The sequence below is a fragment of the Branchiostoma belcheri genome, unplaced genomic scaffold (assembly GCF_001625305.1).
Source record: "Branchiostoma belcheri isolate BF01 breed outbred unplaced genomic scaffold, Haploidv18h27 scaffold101, whole genome shotgun sequence".
Classification (NCBI taxonomy): domain Eukaryota; kingdom Metazoa; phylum Chordata; class Leptocardii; order Amphioxiformes; family Branchiostomatidae; genus Branchiostoma; species Branchiostoma belcheri.
This window is the reverse complement of record NW_017802392.1, coordinates 1087729-1101828: the sequence shown is the minus strand read 5'-3', so window position 1 is coordinate 1101828 and position 14100 is coordinate 1087729. Positions and strand designations below refer to the sequence as shown.

Below are 14100 nucleotides of genomic sequence, written 5' to 3'. Positions count from 1 at the left end.
TACTGACTTAACTAAGTGCTTCTTATGAATGAAAAATTAAGGGATCGAACAGCTACATCAAGACCATTCCAATGATGTAATGCATATGGAATGAAAGACAATTTATACCTAGTTTTGAGGCAAAACGGTAGCCGTAGATTGGATCTATCACGTAGATCATAAGAAGTCGTAGAAGAAACTTCGGGACAAATCAGGTCCCTCAGATACGATTATGACCATGGATGTACTTTTGTACAACATAATCAGTGAGAACATGGCGACGGTCAGAGAGTCTCTCCCAGCCTAAGTCAAAAAGGAGTGAGGAGTATGAAGACCCTCTGACTGCCCCTGAAACTGTAAGTTCACATTCATATCGGATTCGATATAATCGTTGAGAATCGTATAAAGTGCATCCGCGCCATAGAATGTCAGCATATTCAAGAAGAGGTCGGATAAAAGATGACGTACAACACGTACAGTACGTGGTAGTCTAAATTTCAATTTGTTAAAAATGGACACTATTATTTAGATACATTAGATCATGTGTGATGTTTGATTTTTCCATGACGTGGTGGAAATAAGTAACATTCCTATATGCTTGTGAACTTTAAAAGATTTAAAGTCGGGAGGATTAGCTACAATGTTGATCTGTCTAAAGGGGCCGATCGCGACCGAGGTGGTTTTAACTCTTCATCTTGTATATTGCTTTGATTGTTTTGTCAATCCAATAAAGATGATGTCAAACACACTGGAATGATTTCTAAGCCCTGCTTGTTAATTGAATTTACCCGTTTCTGGGATCCAAGACCAGCTGCCTGGCGGAGCCTTGTGATGTCAGAAGTGCAAAAGATCTGACAAAAGATCCGTCCTTCCGGGCTACTGAGATGCGTCCGTCACGGTTGCTCCAGTACACATTCCCACCAGCATGGTCCAATCTTAGGCCCCACACGCGTGCTACATTTAACAACAGATGGAGATATCGTCATGTGTTGCAGTCAGTAAATGAGAACAGAATGGAGGGGGGATGTATTTTTACTCAAATTGCGTTGAAAACTTTGAAGATTTCACAAATAGTGACATTTTACTTTAAGCTTGAAGGTGGATGTTTTAAACTGACCAAAGCAGAAAGGAAGTGATTTCCCTTGCAATTTCAATCTACAATGATGCCCCTGTAGTACAAGCGTATACATTGTACATGTGAAATTCCGTAAGGCATACTGAACAACGATAGTCAGTAACAAGAAATGGATTGATAAATATCACCCACCACTAACAATGGTCTCCTGCCCACTTCCACCACGACGAGCCCGTTCGATGCCTTCACGATTTCTCCAGTACATGAAGTCAGTCTTAGGGTCGTAGTCCACTGAGTTGTCCCACCCATATGACATCTGGACCTTTGACCCTTCCTTTACTTGAAATATTCCAACCCCGGTAGCAACCAACAGGAAAGGTCCTCCTATTTCTTTTATGAAAGTAAACACGGAAAATCGTATTTGTTGTTGTTTACAAACATATGAGGTTCACTTTGCCATTGCATGTATACATGTCGGTTTGTAAATTATTATCTTACGAAAATTTGAAATATTTTGGACGTTTTTACAGAATCATTTTAAATAAAATGTTTTAATATGTTTGTAAGCATATGTAATTGGGCATGTGTTCATGTGTTTATATGTTTAAAAAATATGAAGTTTTATGCAATTACATGTTGTAAAGATCAGATTGTAAACATATTCTCCCAAAAATTCGATCATGTCGGTCGTCTATACAGAATTTTTGTATTTAAGATGTTGTAAATATGTTTGTAGGTAACGTTATATGTAATTAATAAAAAGATGATTAAACAATCTACGCTTCTGCAACTTTTAAAAATGAACGTACCTGCACACTCCACGCCTGCAGCTTGGTCGTGGCTACAGTTTAGATCGTTTATCGTCCACCCTGGGTACGAGCAGTTGAACAGGCTATTCTCGTCCCCATTACAGCGCAGGTCATCCATGTAGATTGGCCCTCTTCCTGTTAAGAAAACGACACCAATTATATCAGGTAACATTGAGATATGTCGAAGGGATAGTTATGAAATTAATAAATTTTAATAGTAGTGGTACAATGTTAAACGTCATTCCAAAACAAAGATTACACAAAGATACAATTTTCAACGAGAACTGCACTGTCGCCTTCATCGGGATAATGAATGACTTCAATGACGGCACTCACTTCAAAATGTAATCTCGCGGGAGTTATGGTTACAGACACGTGACCATATTCACGGGGCTCTACGGATGCGTGACGTAAGAAATGTATCACAAGTGTCAGGAAGTTAAAATCTCCCACATTTTTTGTTAGGTTATGACTGGAGTGCCCTGATAAATATTGCCTGTGTATTAAACTTTGTCCGATGAGACGATATTGCCCAGTGATTCGATGTGGATGTGTTGAGAAAATTCTTACATGGGCGAGCTGGGGTGTTTTGCTAAGGACATCTGGTCTTCAAGCAGCGTTCTGTGTCACCGAGATTACGTTTTGAAGTGATTGGTAATTCATTATCCTGATGGCGACAGTGGTCGTTTGAACTTTAGATCTCTGTGTGATATTTGTGTGGGAAGTTAAATATTCTATCATTATTACTATAAACACAGATGAACTTTCACGACAATTTCAATGGTTATTTATAGTTTTATGTTTATACACTTGCAATTAGGTTTAGGTGATGGATATACAAAACGATTATTAGTAAAAAGAGCTGACATTAAAATTAGAAAAAAATAGTATCTACACTTGTTTCTGTTCTGTCATACATTGTACCAGTTACAGATGTTGAGCAATGGAGTTGGTTTGATCAAGGCTATGTGTCCTAGCGTAGAATATATAAATGAATATAAAAAAATTAATATAGTATAGATGTTGTATATAGGGTCATGTTGTTTCCTTTATACTTAGTACAAAACAGGAAAATTAGTTGAAACAAGGTAAATCTCACCTGGGCCAAAATACGCATCGTTACGAACTAGTTGGGCACTGGGGTAGCCAAGCATTTTGCAAACAACGTCTGCATCCTTTATGTCAAACTGGTTGTGACAAACTGTGCCCCAGGTCATACCGTCTGCCGGTCGGACTTCCACACGTCCTTCACTCCGACTGGAACCTCCGACAAGACGGATTCTGCTGTGATCTAAACGTGTTTTTTTAACAAAGGCATAGAGTATATAGTTGTACCGTAAACTATAATGTGTATGATAAATCATCAAAATTAGCCGAAAATTGATACATTAATGCAAGTGAATGCTAATGCCATAAAATTTACCTGCTGTGGTCTAACAAGCTTAAGACTCTTTGTTATATCAAGTTAATTGCAAGGTTATCTAAAAGCTCTCTAGTAGAAAGCAGACATCATGAACAACACTAAATCGGGTTTTAGCCAGCTCTTCTTGAAGAATGCCTATCGAGTGTGGTTTTTGGCAGCTCTCATTCCCTCTCCTGGAAGAAAAACTGTCACCTAAAGGAGAGATGTTCTACGATAAACCTCAACATACCACAGTTTTAGCCAGCTCCTAGGATGTTTGTCTAGGCTGCTTATATGTTTATTAAACTTGAAGTCTTCTCATCAAACGCCAAACGTTGAAATGGTAACAAATTGCCAAATGTTTAATGCACGTACCGCAAACAACTCCGACGTCATCCCGATGATCGCAGTCATGAACCCTCCATCCCTTGTGCGAACAGTTAAACAGGCTACTCTCTGTCCCATCACATTGTAGGTCCTCTATGTAGATCGGTCCCCTTCCTACAGTTTAAAAAAGTAAACAGATCAGATGTAGTCATTACAATTACCTGCAAACTTTGTAGATTAGGTAACATATTTTAATGGTATTACCTACGTTAAGCGAGGGTCACAACCCGCCCTATGCGCAACTGCGTGCTGTCTACGTGCAAAAACGTGGGAAAATTCTGGGGATCTGTAAGTGGTGAGTACCGCTTCCGTACGGAATCCTACGGATTTGAACTTTCTCTGCGTGCGGGCTGCGGATTCACTCCCCCCCTCCATACGCAGCACGTGTAAGTACGGCCTGCATACGGTAAAGTGTAGATCGTGCGTTTTAAACACGTACAACTCACAACTCGCAACGAACGATACACGCAACGGCTCACGGCCAGACTTGGTCTGCAGACCACATACGTACACCGTGCACAACCGTGTGAGTGACGTGCGTTGATGTACTGCTCATGCCAGTCCTTCACCACGTTTTCAGAAAAATATAGGGCTTATTCACCAAAGATTGTCACGTGACTCTCCCCCCTGGCGTCATTTTGGGGTCCAGCGTAGTGCCTATCGCTATGCAACGCTATGCAAACTCTTGGCGATAGTTGGGTATTCTGGGCAACAATCTACGTTTCGGACACTCTTCTTGTTAGTAACATTGTCATTGGGGTTGTTTTCGCTCCGTGTCTATGTCTCATGTTGTCAAAATTGGCTTTTATATTCTTTTTTTTCCGATCAGAAATCAGTGTGTTTTACCCTGGCGCGGAGTAGGGGACTGTAGATGGCAACGTGGGTAGCCGTGGACATGGTAAATCTGTTGGAGCTACCTGTCCCTTTACTCTGTGGTAAATGTCCATGTAGAACAGGGCGCTGACAACGTGTAACACTCACATTATCCAGCCACAGTCGCGGCAGTGCAGACTGAGGATGGCGGCAGATGGCCCCGCCTTTGCAATGTTGTGTCCCAAACTGTGCCTGTCCCAAACCGAGCGTGAGCGGGAACAGAACGGGACACGGCCTGTCCAGAACCGTGCCCGGAAGTGCTGTCAATCATAGTGATTGGCGGGAACCTAAGCATAATTATTCACGCCCACGATTTCTTATATGGCTAGATTATGTGACATTTTGCGAGTCTGTGTACAGCATGTGCTTTCAAAACGCAGTTTTCTCACAACTTAGTGTTATATTTGGTCGAAATGAACTTAGATAATAATATACAGAGACTAGCTATAGTTAATACAAGAAAGAAACTCGCTTGGGACACATGTTGTGAGAACTGTGTTCAGTTCCCTAGCTTAACCCTACCTAGACCGGGGGGGGGGCGGCTAAAAGTGCCCGCGCCAACTTTGATGTCACCTAGCGTCTGAACGGCTAGCCGTAGAACGGCCAAACTTTGTGACTTTTCCTAGAATATTGTTGGCAACAATTCCCTATCATTGGAATAAAATAATGATATTTTGTGTTGCCATGGCAACGGGTTTCTGACAGGCATTTTTTGCTAAATTTAGTATTTTTTGTTTCAACAATAGAATTTTATGGGTTTTATGTCAAGTTACTCATGGTTTCTAATATAAATAACATCCCATATAATTTTATGTAAATTTTATCATTAAATATGCATAATTTATGCTAATTTGATGACGTCATTGGCCAAAATCCAAGATTGCGGACCATATCATTAGAACAGGTATATACAGGTTATTTCCATTAAAATTTCATCAATACTTCTATTTCTTTTTCAAAAAAATGTTTAAATGAAGGTCTTTAGTATGTTCAAAATGTATTTTAGGCTTTATCATGAAAAAAAAAACTATTTTTGAAAATTCAACATTGATGATCCAAGATGGCGGATATCTTAAATATGCATGACGTCATTTTATGACGTCACCGGTGTTGCTACGGGCAACATAAGACTTAGTACACCATAATATTCTGTCATAAACACTTTTGGTACAGTTATGTTGAATACCATTTAGTTTTCAGGGAAAAACCTATTTAGACGGTTTTGGCCAATAAAATCACATTAATGACGTCATAATGACGTCACATTACGTCATAACGACATTAAAATTGTAGATATGATAAATCTTCACTAGTACACCATTCTCTAAAAAATTGGTGGTCATACGACATACCGTTCGCGAGTTCTTAGGGGGGGGTCAAAAAAGCCCGGTCTAGGTATACGTAGGGTTAAATAATACGTGTCCAGAACTTTGTGCGGTCAGGCACAGTTCTAGATAGTCCCCCGCGTGTCCCAGAATGTAGATTTTCCCCAGGCACCGTTTGGGACACGCGCCGAGTGTCCAAAACCATGCCAAAGCACGGTTTGGGGCAAGGCATCCGCGTGTCCCGAACTGGGCTCAGTCCCCAGGCACGGTTCGGGACGGCGCGCCGAGTGTCCCAGACCGTGCCCGGGCATGGTTTGGGACAAGGCCATCGCGTGTCCAGAACTGTGCTCGACCTGACGCACGGTTCTGAACAAACACTTTGTTTACTACAAGTTGATTTGCTCTAGTCTGTCGTGGATACGCGTCAGGACTATCCAGATCCGTGCGTGGGGTTGGTGGATAAGCAAGTGTTGTTTCCGATTCCAGGACTGAGCTTGGGTCAGTCTGCTTTCTTGGGTATACTACATGCTGTGTTGTATCAAGAACTGTGTTCGCACTGTGTTGCAGAATGATACAAGACACTCTGTTTGGACACTACATGTAAGTCGTAGACCAGCGTGAAATGTAAAAATGTACTTTACAGAGCAAGAATTGTACCGATCTTTTCTTATTCTTACCCCGACGAAAAACAAAGATGGCGGCCTAAAACAGTAAACAACACCACCAGAAGGCTCCTCCCTCAAAACAATAAGCTCCACCCCCAAAGCACGGAATGGGATAAGGCCCTTCTGTGTCCAGAACTGTGCTCGGTCAGGCACGGTTCGGGACAGTCCCCGCGTGTCCCGAACTGTGCTCAGTCCCCAGGCACGGTTTGGGACACGCGCCGCGTGGTTTGGGACAAGGCACGGTTCGGGACACAACAGCTGCTGTTATCCAGATACAGTCCGGGGCTATTCCAAAATAGCGACCTTTTGCGTTTCCTGACTACAACGTACTTAATTGTCATCACGCAACTGTCCCACAACACTTTCTACACATCCTGATACAACGCTTCCAGACTCTTAAAGGGTTTGAACCGATCCTGTGTGTAAAAACAGTAACTTCTGCCCAGTACCAAATACGAAGCTGAGTCGCGCCAATGGACTCCGCTGGCGGTATACGCCGTCTCGATCAGACTGATCAAAACTCAACAAAAACGGGTCAATCCCAACAGATTTTATTTTGTTCCAGTAACGAGAGGTATGAGTGGTGGTAAACTCGTCGTGTAATAGGACAAAGGACAGTTTACCTAACGTTTGTCGGCCATTTAAACGTTTGGAAACTAGCTGTAGAGATGCACCGAGAAATGGCGTCGCACGGGACATGAGGGGTTATGACGTCTTGATGACGTGTGGTGAATACGCTCTATAGCAGACGTGGCCTCTAAAAAAACACAAACAAGAGTTCCGCGATCTCATACCTTCGCCAAATGATGTTAACCCTTGCGGTTGACGAATCATACAATTTTAACAAATGATTTTGTAAATAAGGGCCTCATTTATATGGATTACATCAGTTGTTCATATTCCCCACCCAATGACAACCTTATCTTAAGGAAAAGGCCATTATAGCACTTCCTCATAAATTATGCAAATGCGTTCATGATTTGAATAAATTATGTTTATTTATGTTCAACTTGACTTAACTTCCAAAGGTGGCAAGTATGAAATTCCCAGCAGTTACAACTATTAAATTGTCATTAATTATGCAAATTAGGTCCTCATTAACATAGTATATATCCTCAGATGTTTTTTCTCGTTCTCAAGTAGATGTCACAAGTGTTTCATAGTTCTATTATCGAACAAAGCAGATGTATAGAATTTCCTCATTAATTATGCAAATTAGCGCCTGGGTTGCATAGTTGTCATCTGATTATGTCAAGCATCAGTTCAACTACCTACTTACCAAAAATCACGACAATCCGTCAACCGGTTCTGAGTTATCCTCATTCAAAAAGTTGTCAAGAAATGCTCCTGCAGCTCCAGAACAAGCCGCTAGAGGACCCCAACTCATGTCACTTCTTTCCTATCCCAAAAGCTATCTGTCATCCAAAATTCGTGACCCTAGCTTGTCCAGATCACAAGATATCAAAGACGAAAGTTCTGCTGCAGTACCTAGGAAAGCCGCCAGGGCGCCCAAAATTTAATCATTTCTAGGTCTTATGAAGACCTACCCACCTACCAAGTTTCATTTTAATCCACTCACTGCTTCTCGAGTTATCTTGCTAAACCACACACACACACACAGACAAACGCTACTGAAAACATAACCTTCTTGGCGAAGGTAAAAAACAACAACGTACGGATAAAAAACATGCACGGCGTGTTGTCACAGAGCCTCAATTAAAATGTAGTAACAAAAGGTAATATCTTTTGTACACGTCGATGGATATGATTGTGAACTTGTAACATGTGTTTATTTAGCACAGTCGGGCAAAGATGTACAATAACGATTAGCTTGAATGTTAATCTTCGTCGACAGAAGTCATCATGAAACAAGTTTGAACTGCGCCAATTATATACATATTGAATCGCCTGGACATTCAGTCTCATTGGTTAAGGAAAGAATCTTGGACACAGAATCGGACGTTTTCGCACAAGGGATTAAAGAGGCAATCTACATCAGGGCATTACAATCATCCCTCAACAGAGACGGGGAGCGCCACAGACTTTCTACAACCTATGATCCACTGATTACGAAGTCATGTGTGTTATCTGCGTATATTGCTCGTTCCTTAACAAAGACTGGAGTTGTAAAGTTGAACATTTTGGTGAGGCCAATTTCTTGTGATGGATATTGCAGTTCAAACTTGTTTCATAAGTACATTAAAGGTCTTCATTCAGTAATACACTGAGAAAATAGTTTCAAATGATGTACATTATTATCAACATAAATACTCCTATGTGTAAAGGAAAGTTGTACCTCTGCCAAAAGGGCGCACTCGAATGACATTCGGATAGCCCAGCATCCTGCAGATAACTTCTGCATCCTTCAAGTCGAAACCGTTGTGACAAACTGTGCCCCATCTGGAACTGTCGGCCGGCCGGACTTCCACACGCCCCTGGTTTGGACCGGAACCTCCGACAAGACGGATTCTGCTGGAATCTGAAAATGAAACAATCATCCTATTAGCGATAATATAGTAATACAGAATTCTTTTTATTAGAACATTGCATCACTGTTTATCATGTTACGATGCAAAATTTCATTCCAACGAAAAGAGTACACAAGAATCAAATTTTAACCAACACTGTCGCCTTTATGATAATGATTAATGACCTATAACTTGCATACGTGAAACTCGCGAGGGATACTGTTACAGACACGAGACCTTATTCACTTTACCGATACGTGACGTCAACAAACGTAATAGAGACGGATGACGATATAAATTCCCTGTCACGTTTGATGAACTGTTGACGTCACATATCATTTATGTCTCATAAGGTCCTGTCTATGTAACCGTAACTCTCGCGCATTTCCGTTAGAAAGTGATTGTTCATCAATTATCTTGATGAATGAGGTGGTCGTTCTTGAATTATCGTGCTTAATCACACCTAAATAACCAAACGCTACCCAAAACATATCTAACATCCTCCTTCTTTTTGCGGTAATGCCCATCGTCCGTCTTTTAGTGGCTAATACGAAACGTTGATTCGCCAGGCCTCCATTTGGGTATTTTGTAGTAATCACCAACTTGCATGCCCCCACTCTTTTTCGAAAGGTGTGGTAGAATGTGGCTCTCCCCAAACACGAAACCTTCATTTTATGTCCTATCGAAGTAACGTACCTAACCGAAGCTAAGTACTAATTTTGAGTGAAGTGACAAAATAATAATTAAAAAAAGCCTTCTAAGTGCATTTTCCGAGGGGACAGCGTCGGGGCATGTAGGTAAAATCGTACCCAGGACCCATGGGTTCCGGGCCGAATATTCTACCATTACGCAACGCGATGCCACCTACAATGTAGGCGAATGTGAAGCACCATAGTATTAGTGTATACGTATACGTATAAGAGTAAAATGGACGTACCTGTACGACAGACCACGCCTGCATCTTGGTCATGATCACAGTTGTGAATCGTCCACCCTGCGTAAGAGCAGTTAAAGAGGCTGGTCTCGCTACCATTACATCGTAGGTCATCCATGTAGATTGGTCCTGTTCCTGTGTTTTTAAAGTGTGCATCAGCAAGTTAAAAAATCGATCATATAAAAGATATAATTAAAACAAGAGTTACGAGATCTTATACCTCCATGAAAAATGGGCTTGTTTATCATCCTTTCTTTTAAACATGTCCTCATTAATTATGCAAATGCCATCTATATCAAAATAATATGTATAGTGATGTTAACCTTTCTAAAGGTACTTAAAAGTAAGTTACACATGTCACGAGGTATAAAGTTCCCATCGTTCACCAATAAGGTCTCACAGAATTTTCACATTAATTATGCAAATTAGGTCACCATTTGCATAATTGGCATCATTCTTCCTATCTGGATTTATTAGCTTTTAAAGATTTCGCCAAAGTCCACTGCAGTTCCAGAACAAGCTGCTAGGGGGATCTAACCAATACCACGTATTCCTGATAGGAAAAGCTATCTCTGTTACCAAAAAGTCAAGACCACAGCATGTTCAGGACAGAATATACAAAAACCGGAAGTTCTGCTGCAGTACCAAGGTCATCCACCAGTAGGCCCATATTTGACCTCGACCTTTGTCTTCCTAAGATATATCAGTATACCTAATATCATTACAACCCATAAAGGCATTATGATGTTATACCGACTACAAAGTTGCGGAACACACACAGACACACAGACAGACAGACAGACACGCCAAAAACAATACCTCCATTTTTCATGGAGATTAAAAAAATCAACTTAACCAACAAAATAAAAACCTTACCTTGGCCAAAATATGAATCATTTCGGACCTGGGTAGCGTTAGGATAACCCAGCATTCTGCAAACAACGTCTGCATCGTCCATGTTGAAACGGTTGTGGCAAACTGTGCCCCAGTTCATACTGTCCTCTGGTCGGACTTCCACACGTCCTTCGTTAGGACGGGAACCACCGATGAGACGGATTCTGCTGGGATCTAGATATATAATCACAGACATATGAACATGGTGGAAATTGAGGTGGGAACTTGCAATGTAGTATGTGTAATACATGATATGGAAATAAAGCGTAAGGCGTTAAATATTCGCAGTCGGCTATACCAAGGACGTTCTGGTGGGGCGCCCTTGACTATACATTATCATTTTGTAGTTTGGTGGGCAATGGACTTCTTGTTCTTGTTCTTTGTTCTTGTACGGGTTCTGCACAACACCCCTAGATTGGGGTAAAGCGTGCAGGGGAGCTGTGCGATGCGCTATTGCTGCTTCTTTAGGTGTTGTAGTACTGCAGCGTTGAACTTCGTGGGTTCCGCAGTATCAGTTATCTCTTGTGGCAAAATGTTCCAATCTCTGACAGTTTGTGGAAAGTATGAATATTTGTAGCAGTCTTTGTGAAACGTTAGTGGTTTGTATGAGTTGGAGTTGAAGTGTCGCGATTGGCGCCGGATAGGCGTCAACAAGGTTTTGACCGGAAGGGCTGCTTTTGAGTGTCTTGCTTTCTGAAGTAATGTGAGTCTACTTGCTGTGCGTCTGTCCTTTAGTGTGTCCCACCCTAGATCTGTGACCAATTTGGTAGTGCTGGCATAAGTATCATAGGTATTTAAAAAAAATCTGGCCGCTCTTTTCTGGACCGATTCTAACTTGTGAATATGTTCCTTGTAGTACGGATCCCACGCAGCGCTAGCGTATTCAAGATGTGGTCTGACTAAACTAGTGTATGCATTCATCTTAACTGATTTAGGACAACTATAGAGATTGCGTTTAACAAAACCTAATGATTTATTTGCTTTAGCTTGTTCTGAAAGACATATACTTTATTGGTTTATTTCATTTTACTTTAGATTCCTACTTACTTATTTAATCCAATCTAAACTTTGATATTATAATGAATATTTAAACAATGTACCACAGACAACGCCGGCATATCGTCTATATCCACAGTCGTGACTCCCCCATCCTGCGTACGAGCAGTTAAACAGGCTGCTCTCGTTTCCATCGCATCGTAGGTCAGCCATGTAGGCCAGCCTTTGTCCACCTAAAAAAAAAACAATTTTGGGAAGATTTTAAAAACGTCATCATAGAAGCATACAGAAAGGCTTCATGAGTTTTGAATACGAATGCGTAAAGCAAGTTGTTACGTGAGACAACAGAAGACGAATCGTACCTAACAATGACCCAAAGTACTTTGCCCAGATGTAGCCCAGCATTCTGCAAACAACGTCTGCGTCCCTTAGGTCGAAGTGTTTACCACAGACTCCGCCCCAAGTCCAGCTGTCGGCCGGTCGAACTTCCACAAGTCCTTCGTTTGGTCCGTGAGGCCAAAGCCCATGCTCAACAAGACGGATTCTGCTGGAATCTAAAGGTATTTCATTTTAATCACAATCAGTTTAATGCAAATGTTAACTCTTGCCTAATTGCAAATGACGAAAATATTACAGTTCTGAAATTTGATATTTCTTTGAAATACTACCCAAACTATGTATGTAGTAATGTTCCCAAGTAAGTGTTCTTATAGCTCTAAAGGTAAATATTTTAGGAACTAGTCCTTTATTAGTCCTAGTCTGGAATATGCAGATGTAGTTTGGCATTTGGCAGTACAACCGGTTAATCCACTCTTGTTGAGAGATTCAATAAGAATCCTCCCTTCTCGTGCTCCCCTTAAGCCCCTGTCACACATTGCAGAATACTGTCTCCGATCCCGAACACTGCCGAACCCATGGTAAGCAGTAGGTCGGGAGTAAGGTCGGCTGTAGTTGGCTATTTGGCTGGTTGGTAACTCGATGAAAAGACATTTACGCAACCAAGTGTGTTTTTTACAGCCGACATTTCGGTGACCTGACACCTTCCTCAGGGCAATGCTGACCGGTAGGCCACGGAGATTTTGTTGAAATCGGGAGAGAGAGGACACCGATTTAAACATTTATTACTATTAGGGACATACCTTAGTGTTCACTGTTATATTCACACTAAGGTACATCATAAAACTACATTCTTAAATTGAATTTACATGTAACTAGAGTTCCACGATCTCATACCTTCGCCAAATGATGTAATCTTTATGACTGACAAAGTGAATATTATTCCTACGCCGCAAGAGACATCCTTATTTCAATAATGAATGCCATTCTATTGTTTCCTTATAAATTATGCAAATGAGGTCCTTATTTGAATAAGTTATGTTTTAATGATGTTCACCTTCACTTAACTTTCAAATACCCCAGGTATGAAATTTCAGGCATTTACCATTATGGACTTATAACATGATCTCATTAATTATGCAAATTATGTGTTAATTTACATAATCAACATCTGCCTGTGTTTCTCTCGTTCTCAATCACATGTCACACGCTTGGATAGTCCTATAATGTAACGCAGCTGATTTATAAAATTTCCTCATTAAATATGCCAATTACCTGCAGATGTGCATAATCATTTCATAGTTCTGTAAAGCGTCACTTACATGCCAAAAATCACCGGTCGACCGGTTTATGAGTTATCCTCTTATGTTTATCTTTAGAGAAACGCCCCTGCAGTTCCATAGCAAACCTACGACACTTCTTTCCCATGGCCCAGCTCGTGCCCCTACCATGTTTAGATCATGAGATATCAAAACCGGAAGTTCCGCTGTAGTACCATAACAAGCCGCCAGGGGGCCCAAAATCTAATCAATCCCGTAGTACACTGTCACACTTCTGCGAATAGCCATTGCGTATGAGTTTCGCGAAGACATTTAAGCCCTGCGCACATTACGCTCGGGTACTGTGACGCACATGTAAAGTAAAAATAACTAATTCAGCGCATAGATTGCATATCGCATCCGTATATTGCGTTCACATGCACTGCACAGCACAGGTTCCACTGCTTATAGATGTATTTTCAAAGGCAAAGTATTCACATGTCTTCATAGTAAGATGATAAAATGCGGCCCCATTGTACATTTTACAATCACATAGGACGTTTACGACCGTACTTTACTTTTAGACTATCATCTGAATATTTAGCGATGGTAATAAATAGTTTATGAGTTACTTAGGTCGGGCCCCCAAAACACCCCATCCCCTCCGGTCATTGAGTTACCCTCCCCCCAAGCGATTT

At 41.2% G+C, this 14100-nt stretch overlaps 1 pseudogene; it reads right to left on the bottom strand.

Moving 5' to 3' along the window:
• Positions 1-1238: 1238 nt before the first annotated feature.
• On the bottom strand, positions 1239-12723 carry LOC109474093 (annotated as a pseudogene).
• Between the last annotated feature and the right edge of the window lie 1377 nt (positions 12724-14100).